General features: G+C 42.4%; 1 protein-coding gene and 8 non-coding genes across 9 annotated transcripts in view; 5 read left to right on the top strand and 4 right to left on the bottom strand.

The window, feature by feature from the left end:
- LOC133493903 (zinc finger protein 239-like) overlaps positions 1 to 27611 on the bottom strand; it is a 163754-nt gene that overhangs the window by 120861 nt on the left and 15282 nt on the right. The gene's annotated exons all lie outside the window — the stretch shown is intronic.
- On the top strand, positions 157 to 229 carry trnav-cac (transfer RNA valine (anticodon CAC)). Its single transcript has one exon. It is a non-coding gene; the product is annotated as a tRNA-Val (tRNA).
- Positions 5238 to 5309, top strand: trnap-agg (transfer RNA proline (anticodon AGG)). The gene has a single exon. It is a non-coding gene; the product is annotated as a tRNA-Pro (tRNA).
- On the bottom strand, positions 6464 to 6535 carry trnap-cgg (transfer RNA proline (anticodon CGG)). The gene has a single exon. It is a non-coding gene; the product is annotated as a tRNA-Pro (tRNA).
- Positions 7454 to 7526, top strand: trnaf-aaa (transfer RNA phenylalanine (anticodon AAA)). Its single transcript has one exon. It is a non-coding gene; the product is annotated as a tRNA-Phe (tRNA).
- On the top strand, positions 12606 to 12677 carry trnap-agg (transfer RNA proline (anticodon AGG)). Its single transcript has one exon. It is a non-coding gene; the product is annotated as a tRNA-Pro (tRNA).
- Positions 16623 to 16695, bottom strand: trnav-uac (transfer RNA valine (anticodon UAC)). The gene has a single exon. It is a non-coding gene; the product is annotated as a tRNA-Val (tRNA).
- trnap-ugg (transfer RNA proline (anticodon UGG)) lies at positions 19987 to 20058 on the bottom strand. Its single transcript has one exon. It is a non-coding gene; the product is annotated as a tRNA-Pro (tRNA).
- On the top strand, positions 21140 to 21212 carry trnav-uac (transfer RNA valine (anticodon UAC)). The gene has a single exon. It is a non-coding gene; the product is annotated as a tRNA-Val (tRNA).

Below are 27611 nucleotides of genomic sequence, written 5' to 3'. Positions count from 1 at the left end.
CAACATTAATCCCAATCCAGTGTTGTTTTGATTTCATATTTTAGCTTTAATGTAAATTGAAGTTTAAATTTAAATTTAGTCAGCTCTGAATACTTGTTTCCCCTGTTAATAATCTCTGAAGTTGAGTTTCATGTTTCATCTTTCAACAGTACAGTAGTTTCCATAGTGTAGTGGTTATCATGTTTGCCTCACACGTTAAAGGTCCCTGGTTCGAGACCGGGTGGAAACAAGCTTTTGTTTCTCGCTTGCTTGTTAAGGAGCTGTATTATTTATTTATTTATTTATTTATTTGCTCATGTTGTAAATCTTAAGGAGAGTGGGCGTTTCCATAGATAAATACTGCTGATGTGTGCCTGGTACATGTTTCAAAACCGGGTGTAAGCAAGGACTTTCCGGTGTTGCGGCTGTTGAGCATTGGCCTCAGAATTCTGAGAATATGGGTTCAATCCCATCCCCGTTTGCATGCGTTTGGAGTTTGCATGTTCATCCCGCACCTGCGTGATATAGTGCTTAGTATACTGTGTTGTAGTTGTAGCAACCCTGGTTTAAATCTGAGTCACAGCAGGACCAGATTCCAGGAGTTCATTTCTTTAGTCCTGAGGTTTGAAATTTGCGTGGGACAGTGACAGTCCTTAAGATGTGCTTGAGTGGGGCTCTCAGCCACTGTGAGGCAAATGGTGCAATGGATAACATGTGTACCCAAATGAAGCCTTGCAGCCAATTAATTTCCACATGGTCCAAATCTTCATGGTGCTTTATTTGCGCTATGGCATCATCAAGTGGTCGGGAAGCCCATGAAGTCAACAGTGTTGAGAATTCTATGGCTATTTGTTCAAGAAAATTTTTGAATGTGCTTGTGTTACTATTTGACATGTCTCACACGCCCCTCTAACTGTGACATCCCAACAAGACTCCCGAGTTTTTTTCTGGGACTTGAAAACTGCTCTTTTCAAAGCCACAAATAATCAAGAAGCATACTGCAAGAACAAGGTGCACCGAAATGAAAAACATGATCACTTGTCATACTGGCTGTTGAAATTTCCAAAGAGATCTTATTGGAAATTTCAAAACCTGGACCTCATGGAATCCTGGTCGCCTTGAGAGTATAACCCAACAACAAGAACCCACAAAGAAGAGCACATGACTTCATTCCTTGTCAAATGGGCAACAATGGTGTTTTAAATGATGGAGATAATCGCATATCTCATTGATCATTTGGCTGGCACCCAAAACAAGGATCGTTTGCCTTCAACCAACACAGGAAAGTTCAATGACCCCTTTGCTTGCTACAAGGGCCACCTTGAGCAAATGAGCAACTTGTATTATTGCAGCATACTGTGCAACTAAAGATGGCATAGCTGGGCCTCTCCAGGAGTTGAAACCAGGACCTCTCAAACCCAAAGTGAGAATCATACCTCTTGATCAACGAGCCACATCAGTCACCATCCCTGTAAAGTTTCGCAGCCCTGGATGATTGAGTCACCTGCCATCCACCAAACAGTGCCTATCACACTCCTCATGTCCGGCAATCACCCTGAAACCATATCCCTCTTTGTCATTCCTTCCTCTGAGATGCCTGTGGTTCTTGGTATTCCCTGGCTTCAAATTCACAAGCCCACAATAGACTCTACTCTTTGAACTACAAGTGGATGGAGTCCTCGCTGTCGCTGCCACTGGCTGGTTTCTGCTGTTAGAGCCTCCAAAGACGCTCCCCCTGCTGCTGACCCAGTAGACCTCTCTCCAGTTCCACAAGAATATCGTGACCTCTCACAAGTATGCAGTCAGGATTTAGCAATCGCTCTCATGAGTACACTCACTGCGGAGTGTGTCGTTCCTCTGGGAAACTAATCACTCATCGTACTCATTGGCAGATCACAACCAAACGAATCAGTCTTCAGTTCCTTAGTAGACCAGTTCACGAATGAATCACTCTGTTCACTTAAGTGCCTCCTACTGACATGGACATTAATGAGGATTGATGCCATTATCCAAAGTTGAAAAACACATTCCACAAGTTTCCATCATGGCACATCTCAATAAGTGATAATGATGTCAAAAGTTTCATTTCAATTCAAAAAGTGAAACTCATCGAGAGTCACCATTTTTTGAGACATGTATAATTTTGATAATTATATCTTACAGCAAATGACAACTCCAAATGCACCACTTCTAGAAATAAAAATGTAACAATGTACTAAGAAACATAAAATAGATATATTTTTATATCTAAATTTAGCCAGTAATTTCCCCTCTGAAAAATGTATTTCCAAGTGATTAATTAATATATGTGTGAGACCTGAAATCAAGTGAGTTTTCTACTACCATATTCATTTTTTTTAGCTGTGTCTGATTACCACAACTTTGGAAAGAGTTACGCACACAGAATATTTTCAAACAATATTATATTATGGTAACATTCGACTCAACGTGTCCAATGTGACCAGCGCCTCAGCTACATCAGCGGAGACCGTCTATTCCCAGGAAACAAGGGAGACGGTCTCCTCGTTAGTATAGTGGACAGTATCTCCGCCTGTCACGTGGAAGACTGGGGTTCGATTCCCCGACGGGGAGATAGTTGATGTTATCCTTTGGTTTTCGTGGGGCTCTTCTTCACGGAAAAATAGCTGAGCAGCTTTGTTTCCTAACAAGGACCTCACGCAACTCCAGTTCGACACAACTGAAATTGTTGCTCGTGCCCTGTCAGTCAGCAGAACCAGCAAACTTCTTCTTGCATTCGGTAACTACAGTGGCCTGAAAGTGCCAAACGTAAACAAAACACAAATATAGAGGTAATTCATTGCCATCAGAGTATGAATTAAAATTTCCAATGTCATTTTTCAACATTGAAATCCAACCCACAGATATCAATCTATCCATTTTCTAAACCCCGAGTCCTCACCAGGGTTGTAGGATTATTGCTGGAGCCAATCTGAGCAATCTTCAAGGAGGAGGCAGCGTACACCCTCAAGTGGTTGCGAGCCAGTCGCAGTGCACATGGAAACAGACAACAGTCAATAGCAATTTAGAGTCTCCAATTGTGTTTTTGGGATGTGGGAGGAAACAGGAGTGCCCTGAGAAAACTCACCCAGTCACAGGGACAACAGGCAAACTAGACACGGTCAGAATTTGACCCGTGATCCTCAGAACTGTGAGACCAACGCTCTACAGGTACCCCACCGTGCTGCCCTTATTTGATCCATATAAAATGTTGGCCTCATTGTCGTAATATTTGAGAGGTTAAAGTCGCCAAGAGTAGAGATTGCATACATTTTGGTGTTGATTGTTGACAGTTTTTGGGTTCATGCATGAGACCTGCAATGACGTGGCACACGCCCACCGTGGTTTTACACACAAGTTAATAGATTTTTCCACATATTAAATAAGTGATTGACATAATTTTTGGGTATGAGCTGTTGTTCCTGTGGTGCAATGACAGATGACAGCAATGTATGATATAATACCAACTTGAACAAACCCATTTGGAAACTCAAGTAAGCTGTATTGTTCTTTTCATTTCCAGAAAATTTCTTGAAAAAAAAAAGGTATTCAAATATGGACCCATACTTTGAAAACTATGTATTTTGTCAAATAGTTTAGTGATGTCAACATCAAATAAGCATGAATGATTGAGTAGAAGTGTATTTGTGATCTTTAATTAATGACACTTGTTAAAACAGTGAATTTGACTCAATTTGCTTGTACCGAATATCAAAGACATTTTCCCCATTAAAAATGAAGATGTCGCACTCTCATCACTAATGAAGAGATGATGAAAAATCTAAACTTGATATGACACGTCACACTCACAACAAGCGATGGAAATCATCTTTGTGGGAACTCTTTTACCTGGATAAATAAATGGCGCAGGAGAAGACACACTGGAGAGAAATGTTTTCCCTGCTCAGTTCGTGATCAGATTCTCTCCTCCATATTGTCTTGATCAACACGATAAGGTGTGTGTGGCTCACACACACACACACACACACAAATGCACACATGCACAAAAGCACACAAACACAAAAACACACACGGGTACACAAAAGTTCAGTTTCAATGTGAAAATATTTACCCAGGTCTGTGCTAACTCTGATTCAAATATTGATGTTTCTAGAATTGGTATGGGTGGTACAGTGGATCAGGTGGAAAGTGCTGGCCTCACAGTTCTGAGGTCTCGTGTTCAATCCCGAAGATCCCTGTGTGGAGTTTGGATGTTCTCCCCGTGCTTGCGTGGCTTTTCTTCTCACATCCCAAAAAAACCTGCAACATGAATTGGACACTCTAAATTGCCCCTTGGTGTGATTGTGAGTGTGGCTGTTTGTCTCAATATCCCCTGTGATTGGCTGCCAACCAGTTCAGGGTGTACCCTGCCTCCTGCTTGTTGACAGCTGGAATTGGCTCCAGCACTCCCTGTGACCCTCGTGAGGATAAGCGGCAAAGAAAATGGATGGATGAATGCATGGAGAAAAGAGAGTCACCACCAACACATCCAGGAGGAAAAAGTCATCAGGTCTTCATGAGGAAATAGAAGAATTATCTATATTTTCATGAACCAGCAAGCATGTACACAACATTTGTTGTTTGCATTTTACTCATCACAGTAAGCACACACATTTGTTAGTGGAACACACTGGAGCAGGGGGCAACTGAAACAACCGGGGAGCAATTCAGTGTATCTGTGTCTTGCTCATGGACACAACACCAGTGAGTTTGGGTGGGGTCTTGAACCTACTGTTGGTTTCCCCATGGTGGCAGTCCAGCTAAACCATTGGTCCAGGCCCATTAATTTGGGTCGATGTGAAAAGTTGAAATCACCAAAAACATTGTCAAGCAATTAGTGTTGAGATAAAAAAAAATAATTATTGATGAAAAGCTTTGGCATGCCGAGTTTGCATGTTTTCTTTTTCTCTTTCTTGGTCCTCTTGCAATCAACAGAGTCTGGCTGCAAATCTCCCCTCTTCGAGCCCCCACCTCACATATCAAGTCCCATTCTGCAGACCTCAACCGCCACCGTCAGGTTGGGAATGAAGTATTATAATTTTGTTTAATATTTCACCTTTCACCAAAACCATATTAAAACCAAAAATTTATCTTCCTCCGCCATCTTTTTCCAATTTCATCCATTTTTGAAAAAGCTCGATCAAGCCACGAGAGCGGCGCTAAAAAAAATCAAAAAATGTGGGTTGCCTCCTCCTGGTCTTGTAGAATGCTTAAAACGAGTGTCAAGGGTTAACTTTTGTGGCTCGTTGGTCTAGGGGTATGATTCTCGCTTAGGGTGCGAGAGGTCCCGGGTTCAAATCCCGGACGAGCCCCTATAAGAGGTTTTCCTTGACAATTGTCACATACTATGTGTCAAAAAGGTTGATACTTGCCAGTCAGTCACAAGGCAGTTGTGGTTGATTGCGACAGCGTGCAGAGAAAAAACATCAGCTGTACTTTTTTTTTTAACTTTAGCTCACCGCGCATGTGCAACCAACGACAGTACAAGAAAACACGCTGTCAGCGAGTCCCACCCTATTTTCAGCTCTCCCTTAAGAAATCTTCTGAAACATGAGTATGGATGCTGCCGTAAAGAATGCAAAAGCGGATCAGTTTCATACGGATTGTGAGGCGGACTTCTTTTTCACGATGTCACTTTCGAAGTGTGTTTGCTTCATCTGCCAGTGTAGTGAAATGTGGAACGGCATCTTCGAATTGTTTATGGAAAATACGACACTGACATTCCGCCGAAAAGCAAGCTGAGAATGAGGAAAATGAACGAACTAAAATCCCAGTTGGCCGCACGGCAGTCACTTTTCACACAATATAGTTGAACAGCGAAAGCCGCCACCATCATTTCCGGGTTCATCACATCACACATAAAAGAGAGTTAGTTGACTCGTTGTTCTAATCTTTTAAAAATAAATTGGGAATATTATCTTCAATAGAATCACTGTTGCTGTAAATGAGTGCAGTGACACGGCGCTGTGAAGCCATGGCTGACGTGTGGAAGGACATCGAAGATTGTCAGTGTTTCTCACTGCAAAAAGGTGAAGCTGACAAAAACCTTCTCAGCTTATGGAAATTTGGGAAAAATGGGTTTTTCTGGGACTTGAAAACTGGACTTCTCAAGGTCACAGGTAATCGAGAAGCATACCGAAAGAACAAGGCCCACAGAAATTAAAAAGATGCTCACTTGTCATACTAGCCACTGTGTGATGACGGCAAAGGATTCCTGGCTGTTGACATTTTCAAAGAGAGCTTGTTGTGAATTTCAACCCCGGGACCTCTTTCAGTGAGGCTCTCCTTGAGAAGTGTTCCCCAATAACAACAACCAACACAGAGGAGCAAATGACTTCATAACTCAATGATCACGTGGCTGCCACCCTAAACAAGAATGAACCCTTGAGTTTCTACACAGGCCACCTTGAGAAAGACAGCAAGGTAAAACATTACAGCATACTGAGCCACAACGGACTGCTTAGCAGGGCTCGTCCGGGAGTCGAACCCAGGACCTCTCACACCCGAAGCGAGAATCATACCTCTAGACCAACGAACCACATGGGTGGTTGGCCACTCCCATCTCTGAAAAACTTCACGGCCCTGAAGGGCCAGGTCATCTCCTCTATCACCCACCAAACACTGCCAATCCCGCTCTTCACCTCCGGCAATCACCGTGAAACCACAACACTCTTTGTCACTCCTTCCCCTGAGATTCTTGGGATTCCCGTGGTGACAGCGGACGAAACCATTGGCCCACGGCCATCAATTTCAGTCAGTGCATAAAGCTGAAATCAAAACAACTTTCACACAATTAGTTTTAAGATAAGAAAAACAAAACCATTGACGAAAAGCTCTGACAAACAGTTGCTTGCATTCTCAGTTTGCTTTTCTTTTCTCTGTTTTTTGTCCTCTCAGGCCCGTCCACCTCAACCTCGGTCTAAGTTTTAATCTTTAGTGTTTATTATGGTTATTGTTGTTATTATTAGCACCAGCAGGAGGCATTGAGGTCACTTGGGGTTATTGAGAGCGTGGGTGTCTCTTATCTGGTATGGTTATCCTCACGAAGGGGGCATGAGTGCTGGAGCCTCTCTCAGCTATTGTCAGGCAGGAGGCAGGGTACATGCTGAACCGTTTGCCAGCCAGTCACAGCTTGTAAGATCCTCAATTGTTCAAATGTTAGCATGTAATACACAGCTGTGTGTTTTTCTGGCACTTATTACACCACTGGTCGTGTCCGACAGTGCCGGCTCTTTAAATGAATTGCAACCAGTCAAAAGTAAAAGCTCAAGATCTGAAGGTCCTGAGTTATGGGAGTTCTGCTCGTGTTGTGATTGCACCTCATATTGTGCCCTGTGATAGAAAGGTTTTGACAAATGGGCTTTTGTTGTTCTTTCATCTGTGGTCATGTCCACTGCTTTGGCTTTTTAGGCCTTTTGAATGAGTTGCAACCAGGCACCGGGTCTCAAGATAAGAAGCTGAAATAGCTCAGTTGGGAGAGCGTTAGACTAAAGATCTAAAGGGCCCTAGTTCAATCTCTGGTTTCAGCATGGCTTTTGAGGTCAGTTAAATGAGTTGCAACCAGGCGATGTTTTCTCAGGAACCAAGAAGATTAAAAGGTCGCTGGTCTTGGAATTTACTACAAAGCTGTGTGGTTTTCAGGCACAAATTGACCCCTCTGTAGAAATTGCGTCATCCGCGACACTGACCAATCAGAGGCATACGCCACGCCTCTTTTTTGGACCCGCAGTTTCCTCAGACAACGTTGTATGGTCCACTATCGCTTCTGTTAGCGTTTCATCGCGTATTTGGGTTCTTTAACAATAGATATGGTTAAGAGGTGTAGTCACGGACTTTGTAATAGTCACGACAGGTATCCTGAAAGGCTAGTTGGTGGAGTTCAATTCGTACCCTTTCCAAAACCGAAGACCCACTACGAAAAATGTCTTCGATGGATCAAACTTTGTGGAAGACCGCATAATCAACTGAATCCATCAACCGGAACAGATATGTTTTCACGAAGGTAAGCCCTATATTTGATTTTCAATACATGTCTCATATAAATGAATTAGCAGTTCTTCGCTTGCATAACATAGCTACGTGTGAATGATTGACACACTTGATCTGTGTTGAGCGATATTTTGCGATGATCTGACTGCACAAACGTGTCCCTTTGTTCGCGCCTAATGAGTTAAGCTAAACCGGACTAGCAGTCCTAAAAGCCTTCGACGTGCACCGAGACACCAAGACTGAAGGAAGGATGTTTGAGGACACCAAAGTAGTGATTGTCGTACTCGGTCGGGACTTACGTATGTTGGGCACTAATTCAAGAATAATTATTGTGGCGAGCGCGTGACGTTACACAAAGAAAACGAGAGAAACAACTCGTAAATCAAGCCTCGCCTTCTTTTCCTTCATACGGTGGTTCACAAACGTCTATACAGATACATATACAGATTCTGCACACAAGTGTGATGTGTAACACGAAAATAGGAAACTGTCAATGACGAATTAGTCTTTGGGTTATAATATTTTATATTATGTGGCTTCTCGGTCTTCCTCTGACTCTGGAAAGATCTCGCGCTAATATCAATGGTTTCTCCGTCGATATGCATGTAAATACCATTGAAATACCGCTCGCTGAAATACTTGAAGCCCTGCTGTCTGCTTTTCAACGATATTTCATTGTTCGCTAAGAATGCGAGGGAGAAATCAGCCGGTAAATCGGACAGTTTCGCTCTATTCGTTTCTTGCTGCGCCGCCCTTTTTTGCTAATTGTTTGTCTGACGTCGGCGCACGTGGCGTGACGTCACTTCAAGAGGCGTGGTTAAGTGCCCTGTAATTTGCAGCTGCGTCAACAAAACCACATGACTTTTTTTTATGGTGCCATATTAGGAAGCAAGCTTTGGAAGGCAGACACTTGTTGTCTTATGACGGTAATGAAGTTTTTAAAATGACCTGTTTTCTCAGTGTAAAACAGAGCGTAAGATAAGTATGGTTACCACTTGCGTGGCAGTGGGCTGTCATAACAGACAGCATAAAACAACGAAAAAAGTATTTTCATCGATTTCCTGCGGACCCACAAAAAAAACAGATGTGGATTGCTGCCATAACATGGGAAGGTAGGCAGCCTTCCAGTACCAACCGTGTTTGCAGTGATCACTTTATCGAAAGTAAGTACATCGAGACAAAAGCTAAGAGAATTTGTTTACATTTTAATTATTCAAGAGGAAAGATAAGACAGTCATAATAAATATATCAAAATACCTGTACGGTAGATCTCTATTGTAGTAAATGACTGCTCATCACATGATCATGATGTGTGGCCTACGGTGCAGCACACATCAGCTGAAACAATCTACATAATATAATATTGATGAAAGAAGATAACCATTTTTTTTCCATCATAATTTTCAGATATAGATCTACATAGGTTTTTAGATATTTCAAGTCGCCCCTACTAAATGAGATTGGATCTTAAGCAATGGTTTTGAACATAGCATATGTTGTGTTCTTTGAATTTGGAGAAAAAAGTGATGACCCGTTACCCCCAGATAATATTCCAACCCAGTTCAAATATGTCAGTTCTTCCCAGAAAAGAGCGTAAACCTAACCCTAAAGTGCTGGAAAGGTTTCACAGGTGTGATCTTTCTCAGAAAAAAGGATCAGGTGAGAACAACAACAAAATAGTTTGCTTTTTCACAAATTTGGCCAAAACCAGCCTCCTACACATTTTTTTTTTGTAAGCATACGACACACAATCATACATAACCATATATCATCAGCACATAATGCACAGAATCATTATGATGTGGATAACAAGAGTAAATAAAATATTCCCATTATAATGTATCTGTTTACAGAAGCATCAAAAACAGAAGCAGCTGAGACACTTGTGTGTGCGTGTGTGTGTGTGTGTCACAGGGGGTTCTGGTCCCCGTTAACCACAAAAAACACAGGGTTACTTTACTTAGAAGAGAATCTTTGACCTAAATCTGAGCAGGAAAATGGTTTCTCACTAGCGTGCGTTCTTGTGTGTATTTTTAATTTTCCATTGTGGGAGAATCTTTGGCCGCAAACTGAAAAGGCAACGGTTTCTCACCAATGCGTGTAGTTTTAATTGTCTCTTCTGAGTGAATCTTTTGTCACAAACTGGACATGACAAAGGTTGCTCACCAGTGTGTGTTCTTGTGTGTATTTTTAAGGTTTGCTTCTGGGAGAATCTTTGGCCACAAACTAAGCATGCAATAGGCTTCTCTCCTGGGTGTATTTTCATGTGTTGGTCCATAATTCCCTAATTCTGCCCCCCCCCACCCCCATCGTAAATTCAATATTTCCTGCTGAATATGGACCGAATGTTGTGAATACTCGACATGGGACACTCCTGGTGATGACTTCAGTGGACTAAAATCATCATCTGTGTAATCTTAGTACCCAAATTTGAGCCATATCGTTCGCATTGAAGCTGCTCGGCCTTAGTTAGCCTGAGCCTAGCTCACTAACAACAAGACGCGTCTGTAATCTCATATTTACAAAGGAGGAAAACATCAAACGCTAGTACCTCCATAACCTGCAGAACCTACGTATCGTATACAACAAGGACCGTGAGTACTCATAAGAAGTTGGGCAAGTGGAAACGTCAACTTAAACTTGCTTCTCGGCCTAGTCTTCCTTAGCTTAGCTTGCTAACAACAAGATGTGTTTGTGATCAAATCCTTGATGTTGAAGAAACATTGAACGTGGAATAAACCTTCAACTACTAGAGTGAAAGCCATTGTGATTTGAATCTCTTCCATCTCCAAATCCTTTAAATCCCCATTATCCTTTATATTTTCACAACAGGTAGTATGTGATTTGTGTACCTAATGTGTGACTGTGTTTATTTGATTGCTTTTATTTGACCTTAACTTTAACGGCTTAGTCAACAGAAAGAAGAGGACTGCACAAACCATACAGCTGTGTGTAGGGACTTTGAATGTTGGGACCATGACAGGAAAAGCTAACCCTAACCTAACATGATGATTAGGAGAAAGATGGATATATTCCCCATTCTAGAGAGCAAGTGGAAAGGGAGTAAAGCTAGAAGTTTAGGTGCAAGGTTTAAATTCTTTTACCATGGAGAAGATGGGAAGAGAAATGGAGTAGGGGTGATTCTAAAGGAGAGCTGGCTAAGAATGTATTGGAGGTGAAAAGAGTGTCAGATCGATTGATGGGGATAAAATTTGAAATTGAGGGTATTATGTGTAATGTGATTAGTGGCTATGCCCCACAGGTTGCATGTGACCTCGAGTTGAAAGATAAATTCTGGAAGGAACTAGACGAAGCAGTCGTGAGCATTCCAGTCAGAGAGAAAGTTGTGATTGGTGCAGATTTCAATGGACACGTTGGCGAAGGAAACAGGCGCGATGAAGAAGTGATGGGTAACTACGGCATCCAGCAAAGGAACTTTGAGGGTGAGACGGTGGTCGACTTTGCAAAAAGTATGGAGGTGGCTGTAGTGAACACTTATTTCCAGAAGAGGGAGGAACATATAGTGACCTACAAGAGTGGAGGTAGAAGCACGCAGGTGGATTATATTTTGTGCATATGGGTTTAAATGGAAAAAGATGACACGCTGTGGCGACGCTTCACGGGACAAGCGGAAAGAAAAAGAAGAAGATATGGCCACAAACATCCTTCCCATCCATTTTCCAAGCTGCAAATGCACACAAGGGTGATGGGAGTTCAGCCAAGTTTGTGGAAAGGGCAGATGACACCATAAACTGATTGCCAGTCAGTCATAGGGCAGATATTTACACCATCACAGAGAAGGAATTGAACCAATCCTGCCCGCACCAACCACAGTGAAGTGGACCACAACACTATTCCTGACTTACAGTCACAAACAGTTTCCCCATCAGATCACATGAAAGTTCTTGCTTTCCACCTTTGGTTGCAAATATGTCAGCTGTTTCAATGGTGTGTTGGCGATCACGAGCACCTCACACGCGAAAGGTCCTCGGTTTGAAACCAAGTGGAAGCAGCATCTTCAGTGTCTCTTTCTTGTCATGAATTTGTCTGAGGTTTGCCAATCCTGTTATACATCTCAAGGAATGCAACAGTATGATTCTTCCTGTATGACCTCTCTGATGATCCAAATGTCAGGCATTTGGACACAAAACAGCAGTGTGGAAAGTGAAACAGAGTTGACCAAAACGTGAGGAGAAATGCCCAGAGAAAATTTCCATCATTTGTTGTCTGTGTCATATGATCTTCAAAATATTTTATCATCTTTGTCAGTGTGAGGAGTGTGACGTCATGTCAGATCGTGTGTCCTGCTAGGACCCCCAAAACATTTTCTTTTTGTTTCACTCATTAGACATTATCCATCCATCCATTTTTGTGCCGCTTATCCTCACAAGTGTCGTGGGGAAGCTGGAGCCTTTACGATGTAAATGGCTAATTGGAGGGAATGCAGCAGAAGTGTCAGGATGTTGATGAGTTCTACTTTTTTCCTAGCCATTCAGTGTAGTTTTTGGCTCTGTCATGCAGAACTTTGAAAAATGTCATGGCACACCAACAAACAAAAATATGAAAAAGTGCCCGCCATGTTGTATATTCTAAAAACAGTGTCAACCATTGCCTTTTGTGGCTCGTTGGTCTAGGGGTATGATTCTCACTTAGGGTGTGAGAGGTCCCGGGTTCAAATCCCGGACGAGCCCCCATGAAAGTGTGTAAAGTGCTCTTGCTTTATCATACATTTGTTGCAGTGAAGATAATTTGCTTTGCCTCGCTATGAAGTATCTGCTTTGCTCAGCACATGAATATCATAGTATTTAAGAAGGCGCAATGAAGACCTGCTCGGCTTGCACAAAGTGTAATTTATACATATTGTTGTTTCCAATTGTCTTTTGTTAAGAAGGTTTAAAGGGCGACAGAAGATGGTTTCCATCCCGTGAGGCAACTGCAGTCGGATTGTTTGGGACAAGATTGCAGAAGACCTGCCTCAACTAATTGCTCAATGTTATGCAACTGATTTCTGAATGTTTTTATGTCTACATGCATATCGTAATTTTCCACCAACATTGTATCCACATAGTCACATGAAGAAGTTTGCGCTCCCCCCACCCTATTAGACTGCGAACATTGGTAGGGACCTCCTAAATTTAATAAAAAGAGAGGGTTCGGGGAAGACTGCTCGAGAGCATGGTCGAGAATTGTACATTGCAGTTCTTCTTCGTTCTCCTCAAAGCTTTGAGCAAGAGAATTTGGTGTCCTTCACTCCTCAGTATTTGCGGTTTAACGAATGTCACAATTGGATTAACCTGACAGAAAAGTCCTCTTTAACGATTCCCAATGGACCTTTCTGACCTGTCAATCACTTGTACAATAATAGCCAATCAGCATTGTCTTAACCCCTGGCTTGATGTGACCCTGCCGCCATGTTGTCCCACAAGCAATACTGGTTGTCAGTAGCGTGGCTTGGAAAAGTTAATGTTACGAAGAAAATGGTCCTCAGATGCGCTTGAGAAACGTTCAATTCTGATGAAAGATATCCTGCTAGGTTACAAGGGGCTGGCTTGATTCATTTTCCAACGCCTAAAACACAGTTGACGAAGTGTCTACGAAGGATTAAGGTTTGTGGAAGAGCACACGTCCAGCTAAGTGTGGACAATATCAACAAAGACAAGGATGCATGTTCGAAGGTAAGTAAGGGAGAAGTATCTTCTCTGAGTTCGAGTGAATTATAATCAGTGGTTTATACATTGCAGGAGAACAACTTTCACTTTGTTAGCGTATCACTGGCCTGCTGAATGAAGTGTGTAATCTTTTACGCCGAAGAGTCGGATTAATGATACGTAAATGCACAATGTCATGCAAGAGAAATGTGTATTTTCCCATTTGTATCACATCAGACTTTTCAGACAGAGCACTGAGTTTGATTACGAGCCGATGAGGTAACCCGCTGACATGGACACAGTGCTCTTGAGTTTCACAAGTGGCTTCTTTCTTTCTTCTTTCTTTATTCCTCACGCCAGCACAAGTGCCTCAATCACTTCTGGTTACAGTGTTCGTTTGTCAAAGGACTTTCAAGATAAAAGATCAAACGATAACCGTAGCTAAAACATTAGAGTATACATTTATCGCTTCCTAGCCATGATATGTAGACATGATGTTGCCGTCCAAACAAACAAACAAACACAAACACGTGGTCGGCGTGATGTCGGTGAAAAGTATCTACACTGAGGAGAGAATCTTTTTCCACAAAATGAGCAGGAAGTGTATCTTCTCATGTGTCCTTTGCTCTTACAAGTAAAGATTTTTTCCACTTTGAGGAAATTTCCATCTTGTTCTAAGTGCGACACGTCATATCAACTTTTTACTTTTTATCATCTTGGTCAGTGTGAGAAGTATGACGTCGTGTTGGATTACATGTCCTGCTAGGATCACCAAAACATTTTCATTTTGTTTCTCTCATTGTACTTTAACATTACAGTATAATGGCTTCTGGACAATTTTATTTTGGGAGAATTGCAGCTGAAGTGTCAGGATGCTGATGAGTTTTAATTTTCTATTAGCCAACAAAACTCCATCCACAGGAACCATTGAGAAATGGACCTTTACTCGTACCAATGGCTGAAGTCTTACAATGCTGAATGAAGCTTCAGCTCACCATCATTCCGCGCAGGAGACTAGGATTCAGTTCCTGAGTGGGTTAAGGCTTTTGTCAACGTTGCCTTTTGGTAAAGTTTTTCATGGCAAATTTAAATATACATTTTTTAAAAACGTGTGGTACACATCTGCATTGCTAAACTATGATGACTTCCACTTGACTCAAAATTTACAACATGACCACCAAACCAAATACAAGCAAGTGACAAAAGAAAGCCTGTTTCCACCGAGTCTCAAACTTGTGACCTTTTGCATGTTAGGCAAACGTGATGACCACTACACTATAGAAACCTCAATAGTGCTGTTGCTCTATCCTGCATTTTTGCTTTCTCTCTCGCTCTCACAAAGTCAACTCACTGACTCCCATTCACATTATTTCTCGCTCACTTTCACACCCATGAACACTTACGAAAACACCCCAGTCTCACCCACTTTCATATTCTCACACAAACACAAACTAACTCTCTCTTACACACAGACACACATAAATAAATATCTTCTAAATGGTAGCGTAATGTTGTTTGCGAGATTTCACGAGATTTTGCACTTCCGGTAGCAAGTAACGCCGGATGACAGCTGTGACAAAAAACTTCTTTTTTTTGGCTTGTCCCGTTAGCGTGTCATCTTTTTCCACCTAAGCCTATCTCGTGCATCTTCCTCTCAAACTCCAACTGTCCTCATGTCTTCCCTTACAACATCCATCAACCTTTTCTTTGATCTTCCTCAAGCTCTTTTGCCCGGCAGCTCCATCCTCAGCACCTTTCTACCAACGTTAACTCTCTCGCCTCTGAACATGTCCAAACCATCAAAGTCTGCTCTCTCTCACCTTTTCTCTAAAACAACCAACTTTGGCTGTCCCTCTGATGAGCTCATTTCTAATCCTATCGGACCTGTTCACACTAAGCGAGAACCTCAATATCTTCATTTCTGCCACCTCCCGTTCTGCTTCCTGTTGTTTCTTCAGTCCCACCGTCTCTAATCTGTACATCATGGCCGGCCTCACCACTGTTTCATAAAGTTTGCCCTTCATCCTAGCAGAGACTCTTCTGTCACATAATACACAAGAGACCTTCCGCTAGCTATTCAGACCTGCTTGGACCCCTTTCTTCACTTCTTTAGCACACTCACCACATTGCTCTGGATTGTTCACCCCAAGTATTTGAAGTCCTCCACCCTCGCTATCTCTTCTCCCTGTAGCCTCACACTTTCCCCTCCATCCCTCTCATTCACCCACATATATTCTGTTTTACTTTGGCTAATCATCATTCCTCTCCATTCCAGTGCATGCCTCTTCTTAGGATGGAGCTGGCAGGCAAAAGAGCGAGAGGAAGACCAAAGAAAAGGTTGATGGATGTTGTGAGGGAAGACATGAAGGCATTTGGGGTTAGAGAGGGAGATGCACGAGATGGGCTTAAATGGAGAAAGATGACACGTTGTGGCGACCAATCACTGGACAAACCGAAAGAAAAAGATTTTATTTTTGTGCCTCAACACTAATTCCTCTAGTGTTGTTTTGAGTTCTGTTTTTCACTTGAACGTAAATTTCCAATGAAAGTCAGACCTGAACACTTTTCTTTTTTTTTGCAGTCAAACAACATCGTAGTTTCCAGTGCAGCACTTATCTCGTTTGCCCCGTCCTTCCTTCGTTCCTCCAATCCTTGTTTGCTTTCTTCCTTCCTTCTTTCCTTCCCTTCCTTGTTCCAGTGTTTTCGCCTCCTTCCTTCCAACCTTTTTCCCATCATTTTATCCTTGTTTTTCTCCTTCATTCATTCATTGCTTCCTCCAATCCTTGTTTTCTTTGTTCCAATGTTTTTTCCTTCTTACCTTTTTCACATCATTTTATCCTTGTTTTTCTTCCTCAATTCATTCTTTGCTTCCTTCCTTATTTCTTTCTTTCCCACCTTGTTTCCTTCCTTCCTCATTTTTTTGTGTTCCCTCCTTCTTTTCTTCCTTCTGACAACAGCTCTCTTACAACCAAGCAACAAAACACTGCCTGTTTCCACCCGGTCTCGAACCGGGGACCTCTTGCGTGTAAGGCAAGCGTGATAACCACCACACTATAGAAACATGTACATTAAACTAACTGACTCATGTTATATCTCTTGTCCACTTTCACGCCGTCGTAAAAACATAGACTTTTGTTTACGTCGCCATATTACCGGTCAAGCAAAGCATTGTTCAATGCTAAGTCCGTTGAGACGAAACAAAAATATGTCTTATAGCACAACACCCAGAGTTTGTCCGATACCGTTAAACATTTAGAAGGTCATAATAAATGAAGGTACATGGAAACATTAGAGACACTTGGCATAGAGTATCCATATATAATACTGAAGTCGATGTTTTTGCCAATAAAACAGGTTAATCCACAGAATTGTCAATCTTGATCATCACTTGACTAAACAAGAGAATTTAAGAATTTGCCTGTCACGACCCGGAGACGAACTTGGCCCGTGCCAATGAAAGCACCGCATCCTTACCACGAGATGATCTGACTTGGCATTCCCAAGATCAGCCAGTCCTGGATCGTGAAGCATTCTCACTGCAGCCAACAGCTTTATACGTCCAACTTTCGTGGCAGTTTCCACAAAGCTGTGATCGCGTAGTGGTTAGTTCTCTGCTTTGTTGCCACGCAATCCTTGTTGAATTCCGGGTCACAGCAGGTATAAAGTCCTACAGTCGCCTTTTTCGATGCTGTTATTTGGCGGGTGTGGGACAGTGAAAATTGTATACGTGGGTTTGCTGAAGGTGCAGTTTTGTGTAGGGCTAGTGGTGCAATGGATACCGCGTCTGACTACGGATCAGAAGATTCTAGGTTCAACTCCTGGCTAGCTCGGTTAGCTTTTTGCATGTGCTATCAAAACCAGTTCAGAATTATGTTTTAGGTATGTTCACCTTAAATGTCTTCTTTGAAGGTTAGATCACAAATATATATATATTTTTTTTCTTTATACCTCAAGAACTCCTTTATCAACCGCATCTTCCATTTTAAAGTCATGACATACAGAGATGCATCAATTGAATCATGAAATATGTCTTTCTGCAGCAAACGACCTCACACAGGTGCATCTGATTCAGGATGATACATGGAGTGGAGGTGGACTTTTAAAGGCGCCCTAACAGGTCTTTGAGACTCAGAATTGTAGCTGATAGACAGGTGTTCAAATACTAGTTCTATCTGAGAGCAATGATGTATAAAATGACCAATAACTGCCATTTCATAATATGGTACATTCCTTTTCCCAGACCAGTTATACCAATGCTTTTTCATGTTTGACTTTGTTGATACAAAATGTCCTAATAATGTAAATTTTCTTGAGCATGCATGCTTTTTGCCCAATGCTTTAGTGGTGTCAATATCAATTAAGTGAATGATGGTTTGAAACAGATTGGAAGGAATCTTACTTTTGGTGGTAAAATGTATTTATGATTGTGAATAAAATGTACATCCAACAGTGAGGCTGGCTCCATTTGCTTATACGTCAAATCCATTTTCCCCATTAAAAAGAATGCAAATGTATTTTGTCTATTGGAATCCCTCAAAACAAAAATTCTGGCAAAACAAAACAAGAAATGACCCACATGACCGACAAGGCCAAACTGAAAAATTTCAAATTTGGGCTCTGTGGAGGATCACAAGCACGGCCTCTTCACTCCACGATCAGAGAGTGATGACATTAGGTCACTTTCTCCTCACTCTGATGATGATATGATTAAAAAGTCCAAATGTGATGTCATACTGATAAAAATCAATGGAAATGTTCTGTGTGGGAAAACTTTAGCGAGTAAGAGCAAATGACTCATGAGAAAACACACTGTTGAGAATCCATTTTCCTCCTCAGTTTGAAATTCTTGAAGTATTGGGCTCAGAAACAAGTTTGCCAGTGAGAATCGTAGTGGTCAAGAAGCTTTTATTAAATGTTAATTTTTGGGATCAAAAGTAATGACATCCCAATTGAGAAAAATTGACAGAGCAGCTAGATTTGACTGGCAATTTGGGGCCATGCAAATTGTTACGTCACGTGCACGAGCTCTATTCAAAAAGCCTCCAGTGGGCAAATGTAATAAATTAGTACTGGTCCCGAAATACACAAAGGTATGCATGCCTTGTTTCCCAATAATTTTGTGTCTATATGAAATGATTGATTGAACTAGACTGTAAAGAAGCCTTGACTTTTTGTGGTAAACAAAAAGTTGAAGTTGACGAAACCCTGATCAGCTAATGGAAATTTGGGCAAAAGGTTTTTTCTGGGACTTCTCAAGGTCATAGGTAATTGAAAAGCATACCACAAGAACAAGGCCCACAGAAATGAAAAAGATGATCACTTGTCATGGTGGCCACTGTTTGATAGTGGCAAAGGATTCCTGGCCGTTGACATTTCCAAAGAGAACTTGTCGGGAATTTCAACCCCAGGACCTCTTTCAGTCCTGCTCTCCTTAAGAAGTGTTCCCCAAGAACAACAACCAACACAAAAGAGCAGATGACTTCATAAGTCATCACCAACAATGAAGCACATAACCACATAACTCAATGATCATTTGGATGACACCCTAAACAAAAATGGGCCCTTTACTTACTACACAGGCTACCTTGAGAAAGACAGCAAGGTAAGATTTTAGAGCACACTGAGCCACTACAGACTGCATAGCAGGGATCGCCCGGGAGTTGAAACCAGGACCTCTCACATCCAAAGCGAGAATCTTAACTCTAGACCAAAGAGCCACTTTGTCCCTTGGGGCACTCTCATCCCAAAAAGCTTTACAGCCTTGGAGGGCCGCGTCATTTCGTCTGTCACCCACCAAACACAGGTATGTAGAAGTACCTCAGCTAGCTTTCTTCGTGTTGTTCTTGTAATTTTAATTATTTTCTTGTTTAATGTGTGTTTTCTGGAAGGTTAAAATGTTTTGCGATTTGTTACGTTTTGCACTTTCAGGCAACTGTAGTGCCGGACGCAAATTCAGCGAGTGAAGCAATTTGCTGGTCCTACTAACAAACGACACATGAGCAACCATTTCAGTTCTGTAGAAGTGGTGTTGTGATATTCGTTTGATCCGCGTGAGGTCCCTGTTTGGAAACAAAACTGCTCGGCTTGCTTAGCGGGAAGAAGAGCCCGTCGAGAAGCAAAGGATAACATTAACTATCTCCCCGTCAGGGAATCGAACCCCGGTCTTGAAGTGTTATAGAGGGGGAGTTGGTTTAGATGTTGAGATTATTCATGCAGGAGTGGCCAGACTTTTTTTTTTTCTTCCACAAGTTGCACTTTTTAAGCACTCTGTCGTGTTCGACCAGTGGTGCAGGGTTGTATGAACGTATAGACCATGCAACAACAAGAAATTGTCAAAGAAGAACTTTCATATGGGCTCGCCCGGGATTTGAACCCAGGACCTCTCACACCCAAAGCGAGAATCATACCCCTAGACCAACGAGCCGGTACATCCAGCACTTGATGTTTTTAGAATCATGGAATCAGACCAGGCGGTGGCAACCCATATTTCTTGAGCTTTTTTTTTAGCGCCATCCTCGTGGCTTGCTGGATCTTTTTCAAAAACGGATGAGATTGGAAAAAGTTGGGGAGAGAAATAATTTTTGTTTTTGATTCGGTTTTTGTAGAAGGACAAATATTACACAAAATTATTCTACTTCATTCCCTGCCTGACGGTGGCGGTTGAGGGCTGCAGGATGGGATTTGAGATGTGAGGTGGGGGCCCGAAGAGGTGAGGTTTGCAGCCAGACTCTGTCGAGTGCAAGAGGACCAAGAAAGAGAGAAAGAAAACATGCAAACTCAGCATGTGGGTAGATGTTTGCCAAGTCTTTTCATTAATGATTTTTATTATTTTTTTTTATTTTTACACTAAATGCTCGACAATTTTTTTGGTGGTTTCAACTTTTCACATCGACCCAAATTAATGGGCCTGGACTAATGGTTTACCTGGACTGCCACCATGGGGAAACCAACCAAGTAGGTTCAAGACCCCACCCAAACTCACTGCTGTTGTGTCCATGAGCAAGAACAGATACCCTGAACTGCTCCCCAGTTGCTCCAGTGTGTTCCACTAACAAGTGTGTGTGTTCATTGTGATGAGTAAAATGCAGACAACAAATGTTGTGTACGGTTCATGAAAATAAAGATGAGTCTTCTATTTCCTCATGAAGACCTGATGTCTTCTTTCTCTTGGATGTGTTGGTGATGACTCTCTTTTCTCCAACCATTCATCTATCCATTTTCTTTGCCGCTTATCCTCACGAGGGTCACGGGGAGTGCTGGAGTCGATTCCAGCTGTCAACAGGCAGGAGGCAGGGTACACCCTGAACTGGTTGCCAGCCAATCACAGGGGATATTGAGACAAACAGCCACACTCACAATTACACCTTGGGCCAATTTAGAGTGGGATGCGCAGAAAAAAGCCACGCAAGCACGGGGAGAACATGCGAACTGAGTGGATGGATGTATGATTCTCCTTAGTTGCAGCCCTGATGGTGATCAAGGTCTACAAGTTACCCAGTGCAGTTGTTTCCATAGTGTAGTGGTTATCACGTTTGCCTTACACGCAAAAGGTCCCCGGTTCGAGACCGGGTGGAAACAGGTAGTGTTTTGTTGCTTGCTTGTAAGAGAGCTGTTGTCAGAAGGAAGAAAAGAAGGAGGGAACACACAAAAAATGAGGAAGGAAGGAAACAAGGTGGGAAGGAAGCAAAGAATGAATTGAGGAAGAAAAACAAGGATAAAATCATGTGAAAAAGGTAAGAAGGAAAAAACATTGGAACAAGGAAGGGAAGGAACAAAGATAACAATGATTGGAGGAAGCAATGAATGAATGAAGGAGAAAAAGAAGGAAGTAAACAAGGCAGGAAGGAAGGAAGCAGAGGACAAATGAGAACTGCTGTACTGGAAACTACCATGTTGTTTGACTGCAAAAAAAAATACATGACACTTTTTCAGAAAAAAAATAATTTCATTCTCATTCAGAAGAAACAAGTTTTGAGGTCTGACTTTCCTTGGAAATTTAAGTTCAGGCGAAAAACAGAAATCAAAACAACACTCAAGAGGAATTAGTGTTGAGACACAAAAACAACAAAATCTTAGTGGCAGTCAGCTGCCTGGACGCTCAGTTTGCTTTTCCTTTCCTGTTTCTCGGTTTCCTGGTCCTCGTGCACTTGAGAGAGTCTGGCTGCAGACCTCACCTCTCAGTCCCCCCACCTCACCTCTCAAGTCCCATCCTGCCGACCCCCAACTGCCATCGTCAGGCAAAGTAGGATCATTTGAAAATTGTGTCCATTTCTGTTTCAGCGTTTAAGGAACTTAGTTGAATATTTTCTAGATAATCTTTAATTTCCAGTGTCAGAGTTAAAGCCATTCATGTACAGCACTGCGCACTTCATTTACACTCTCCTTTCATTCCCGGTTGAAGTGTTTAATTAATTAACTACTTAAAAAGGGAAAAAAGGTAGATGATGATGATAACTCTTAATCTTAAATTAAGAAAAAAAAAATACTGCTAAAATAATCTACCATTGATGTTTTCATGGCATGGAAGGAAACCAAAATGGTCGGACAAACCCCACGCAGAGATCAAGCGAACTCTTTTTCGTCTGTGGTTCTGAACCGCTGGTCCCCCGAGGAGAATATCGGCTTCTGTTGGCCGGGAAAGGGATACACTTTACTGGCATGTGAAATGTGCAATGCACTGTGGGTTTATTATTCATAATCGTTGTAGTCATGGGGTGAAAAAGTGTGCACGTGTGAAAACAAAAGTAGCTCCGGTTTTGCATTCCCGATTATGTGTATGAATGATCCATCCATTTTCTTAGCCACTTATCCCCACAACGGTCACAGGAGTGCTGGAGCCCATCCCAGCTAACACCACACAAAAGACAGCGCACACGATGAGCTGATTGCCAGTCAGTCACAGGGGACATAATTGGCACCATCACTGAGCAGGAATCAAACCTATGCTGCCCACACCAAAGTCAGGAGTGTGTGTACAACTAGTCTAATTCTGACTTTCAGTCTCGTCTGGTTTTTATTTAATTGTGTAAACGCACCTGCCCTTTACTGCATGTTTGCCCTCTGGCAGTATTATTTATTGTAAATTGAGCAACATTTCATTCATTTGTTGCTTCCTTAATGTTTGATTAGGATTACATTATTATGTTTTATATACAATGTTACATTGAGGTGTACTCTGGCGGGCTCTGATTTTTTTTTTCTTTTTTCTGGGGATCTTGTAACAGGAAACAATTGAGAATCATTGCACAAGACCAACAAGCCAAAGGAGAGCTGATGGGTAGCACGGTACCGCAACTATAAATCATTTGCCTCACGGTTCTGAGGTCCAAGTTTCATTCCCTGTGGAGAGATTTCATGTTCTCCCATTGCCTGTGTAGTGGTTCTGCGTTCTGCATTTTTTTTTGGATGATTAATGAGACGACACGCACGTTAGCTGGTCTCAACCTGGTTTAATCTTCTCTCTGTATTATAAAAGAGACAGATTCACAGATGTTCACAGATATCTCTTCACAATTACTCTCAAACTCTTCCACTCAGCAGTCTCACAAACAACAAGAAATATATCACAAAAACAAATAACATCTGATTTACATTGCAACAGATGAAAAGAATAGGAAAAAACTTGCATAAAGTCGCATAGCTGTCTTATAAAGAAGACACATTCATGGATGTTCATAGATTTCTCTTGGGAATTACTCTCAAAACTCTGCAACATCAGGAACACGGTCACCACGCGGCTTCTGCTGACACTCATTCACACTGCACAAAACACATGGCCACCTACAAATGATGCACACGGACCTCAACAACGTTTCCACTTCTCCAGCTAGCGAGTTTATGTTTGAAATTAATGAAACACATTCAACACCGTGGCTCTGTGACGACACCCGCTTTGCAAATGTTTTAAACTAACTGATATTCACATTCTACAACAAAACAATGAAAACATGAAGAGAACAAAATGTGTATCTTCCACCAGGAATCTCACAAACAGGAGGAAGTAGTTCTTCCTGCGACACTATAAGTGTGGCTTCAAAATAAAGCACGCAGCCTACTTTCTGTGTTTCTCAGATCTTCCAACAATTCAATGGCATTTTCCCCCAACAATGAACATTTTTAACACACAATGACGTTGAAAAGAACAAAAAAGAATAAATGACAAACAAACTGCTGCCTTTCAAAATAAAACTGCGCTTCCACATCGTGTTCCTATTAGAGCACACGATGATCACACCATTACATAAACTCAATAGTAGGGGATATAATTGGCAATCAAGACAAGTCTCTGACTTGCCTGACCAGTGATTCAGTGTCAAACAAGCTTGCACTGTATTTGTCATTCAAGTCAGGAGTGGGGAATTTTCTAACATCTTTGAGGGGAGGCTTTTTTTTGGCTCATGAGATGATCAAACAGCCACACTCACAATCACACCCAAGGGCAATTTAGAGTGTCCAATTAATGATGCATGTTGAAAAGGTAGTAAGGCTAGAAGTTTAGGAGCAAGGTTTAAAATTATTTTACCATGGAGTAGATAGGAAGAGAAACGGACTAGGGGTCATTTTAAAGAAAGAGCTGGCTATAAACGTCTTGGAGGTGAAAAGAGTATCAGATAGAGTGATGAGGCTGAAACTTGAAATTGAGGGTGTTATGTATAATGTGATTAGTGGCTATCCCTCACAGGAAGGATGTGACCGAGAGTTGAAAGAGAAATTCTGGAAGGAACTAGATGAAGTAGTTCTGAGCATCCCAGACAGAGAGAGAGTTGTGATTGGTGCAGATTGTAATGGACATATTGGTAAAGGAAACAGGGGCGATGAAGAAGTGATGGGTAAGTACGGCATCCAGGAAAGGAACTTTGAAGGGCAGATGGTGGTGGACTTTGCAAAAAGGATGGAGATGGCTGTAGTGAACACTTATTTCCAGAAGAGGGAGGAACATATAGTGACCTACAAGAGTGGAGGTAGAACCACGCAGGTAGATTATATTTTGTGCAGACGATGTAATCTGAAGGAGGTTACTGACTGTAAAGTAGTGGTAGGGGAGAGTGTAGCTCGACAACATAGGATGGTAGTATGTAGGATGATTCTGGTGGTGGGTAGGAAGATTAAGAAGACAAAGGTAGAGCAGAGAACCATGTGGTGGAAGCTGAAAAAGGAAGAATGTTGTGCAGCCTTCCGGAAAGAGGTGAGACAGGCTCTCGATGGACAACCGAAGCTCCCGGAAGACTGGACGACGACAGCCAAGGTGATCAGAGAGACAGGCAGGAGAGTACTTGGTGTGTCATCTGGTAGGAAAGGGGAGAAGGAGACTTGGTGGTTGAACCCCAAAATACAGGGAGTCATACAAGGAAAGAGATTAGCGAAGAAGAAGTGGGATACTGAGAGGACTGAGGAGAGGCGAAAGGAGTACATCGAGATGCGACGTAGGGCAAAGGTAGAGGTGGCAAAGGCTAACAAGAGAGGCATATGAAGACATGTACACCAGGTTGGACACGAAAGAAGGAGAAAAGGATCTCTACAGGTTGGCCAGACAGAGGGATAGAGATGGGAAGGATGTGCAGCAGGTCAGGGTGATTAAGGATAGAGATGGAAATGTGTTGACTGGTGCCGGTAGTGTACTAAATAGATGGAAAGAATACTTTTGATAGTTGATGAATGAAGAAAATGAGAGAGAAGGAAGAGTTGAAAAGGCAAGAGTGAAGGACCAGGAAGTGGAAATGATTACTAAGGGGGAAGTCAGAAAGGCACTACAAAGGATGAAAACTGGAAAGGCAGTTGGTCCTGATGACATACCGTTAGAGGTATGGAAGCAATTTGGAGAGATGGCTGTGGAGTTTTTGACCAACTTATTCAACAGAATACTAGCGGGCGAAAAGATGCCTGAAGAATGGAGGAAAAGTGTACTAGTTCCCATTTTTAAGAACAAAGGGGATGTTCAGAGCTGAGGGAACTATAGAGGAATAAAGTTGATGAGCCACACAATGAAGTTATGGGAAAGAGTAGTGGAGGCTAGACTCAGGACAGATAAGTATCTGCGAGCAACAGTATGGTTTCATGCCTAGAAAGAGTACCACAGATGCATTATTTGCCTTGAGGATGCTCGTGGAAAAGTACAGAGAAGGTCAGCAGGAGCTACATTGTGTCTTTGTGGATCTAGAGAAAGCCTATGACAGAGTACCAAGAGAGGAACTGTGGTACTGCATGCGTAAGTCTGGTGTGGCAGAGAAGTATGTTAAAATAGTACAGGACATGTATGATGGCAGCAGAACAATGGTGAGGTGTGCCTTAGGTGTGACAGAGGAATTTAAGGTGGAGGTGGGACTGCATCAGGGATCAGCTCTGAGCCCCTTCCTGTTTGCAGTGGTAATGGATAGGCTGACAGATGAGGTTAGACTGGAATCCCCTTGGACCATGATGTTCGCAGATGATATTGTCATATGCAGTGAAAGCAGGGAGCATGCAGAGGAACAATTGGAAAGATGGAGACATGCACTGGAAAGGAGAGGAATGAAGATTAGCCGAAGTAAAACAGAATATATGTGCGTGAATGAGAAAAGTGGAGGGGGAAGAGTGAGGCTACAGGGAGAAGAGATAGCGAGGGTCGACGACTTCAAATACTTGGGGTCAACAATACAGAGCAATGGAGAGTGTGGTCAGGAAGTGAAGAAACGGGTCCAAGCAGGTTGGAACAGGTGGCGAAAGGTGTCTGGTGTGTTATGTGACAGAAGAGTGTCTGCTAGGATGAAGGGCAAAGTTTACAAAACAGTGGTGAGGCCGGCCATGATGTACGGATTAGAGACAGTGGCACTGAAGAAACAACAGGAATCTGAACTGGAGGTGGCAGAAATGAAGATGTTGAGGTTCTCGCTCGGAGTGACCAGGTTGGATAGGATTAGAAATGAGCTCATTAGAGGGACAGCCAAAGCTGGATGTTTTGGAGACAAGATTCGAGAGAGCAGACTTCGATGGTTTGGACATGTTCAGAGGCGAGAGAGTGAGTATATTGGTAGAAGGATGCTGAGGATGGAGCTCCCAGGCAAAAGAGCGAGAGGAAGACCAAAGAGAAGGTTTATGGATGTGGTGAGGGAAGACATGAGGGCAGTTGGGGTTAGAGAGGAAGATGCAGGAGATAGGCTAAGATGGCAAAAGATGACACGCTGTGGCGACCCCTAACGGGACAAGCCGAAAGGAAAAGAAGAAGAAGTGCATGCCTCAATCTTTCTAATTGTTCCTCCACCTGCTCCCTGCTTTCGCTGCAAATAACAATATCATCTACAAACATCATGGTCCAAGGGGATTCCAGTCTAACCTCATCTCTCAGCCTATCCATTACCACTGCAAACAGGAAGGGGCTCAGACCTGATCCCTGATGCAGTCCCACCTCCCACCTTAAATTCCTCTGTCACACCTAAGGCACACCTCACCATTGTTCTGCTGCCATCATACATGTCCTGTACTATTTTAACGTACTTCTCTGCCACGCCAGACTTGCGCATTCAGTACCACAGTTCCTCTCTTGGTACTCTATCACAGGCTTTATCACGATCCACAAAGACACAATGTAGCTCCTTCTGACCTTGTCTATACTTTTCCACTAGCATCCTCAAAGGAAATAATACATCTGTGGTACTCTTTCTAGGCATGAAACCATACTGTTGTTCGCAGATACTGACTTCTGAGTCTACTCTCCACTACTCTTTCCCATTGTGTGGCTGATCAACTTTATTCGTCTATAGTTGCCATCCTGCAGCCCTCAACCGCCACCGTCAGGCAGGGAACGAAGTAGAATAATTTTGTGTAATATTTGTCCTTCCACAAAAACCATATCAAAAACAAAAATTATTTCCCTCCCCATCTTTTTCCAATGTTTTTGAAAAAGCTCCAGCAAGCCACGAGGATGGCGCTAAAAAAAGCTCAAAAAATATGGGTTGCCCCCACCTGGTCTGATTCTATGATTCTAAAAACATCATGTGCTGG

This window comes from Syngnathoides biaculeatus, chromosome 20, assembly GCF_019802595.1.
Source record: "Syngnathoides biaculeatus isolate LvHL_M chromosome 20, ASM1980259v1, whole genome shotgun sequence".
Lineage (NCBI taxonomy): Eukaryota > Metazoa > Chordata > Actinopteri > Syngnathiformes > Syngnathidae > Syngnathoides > Syngnathoides biaculeatus.
Note: the sequence above shows the minus strand (reverse complement) of the source record. Positions and strands in the feature narration are given on the sequence as shown.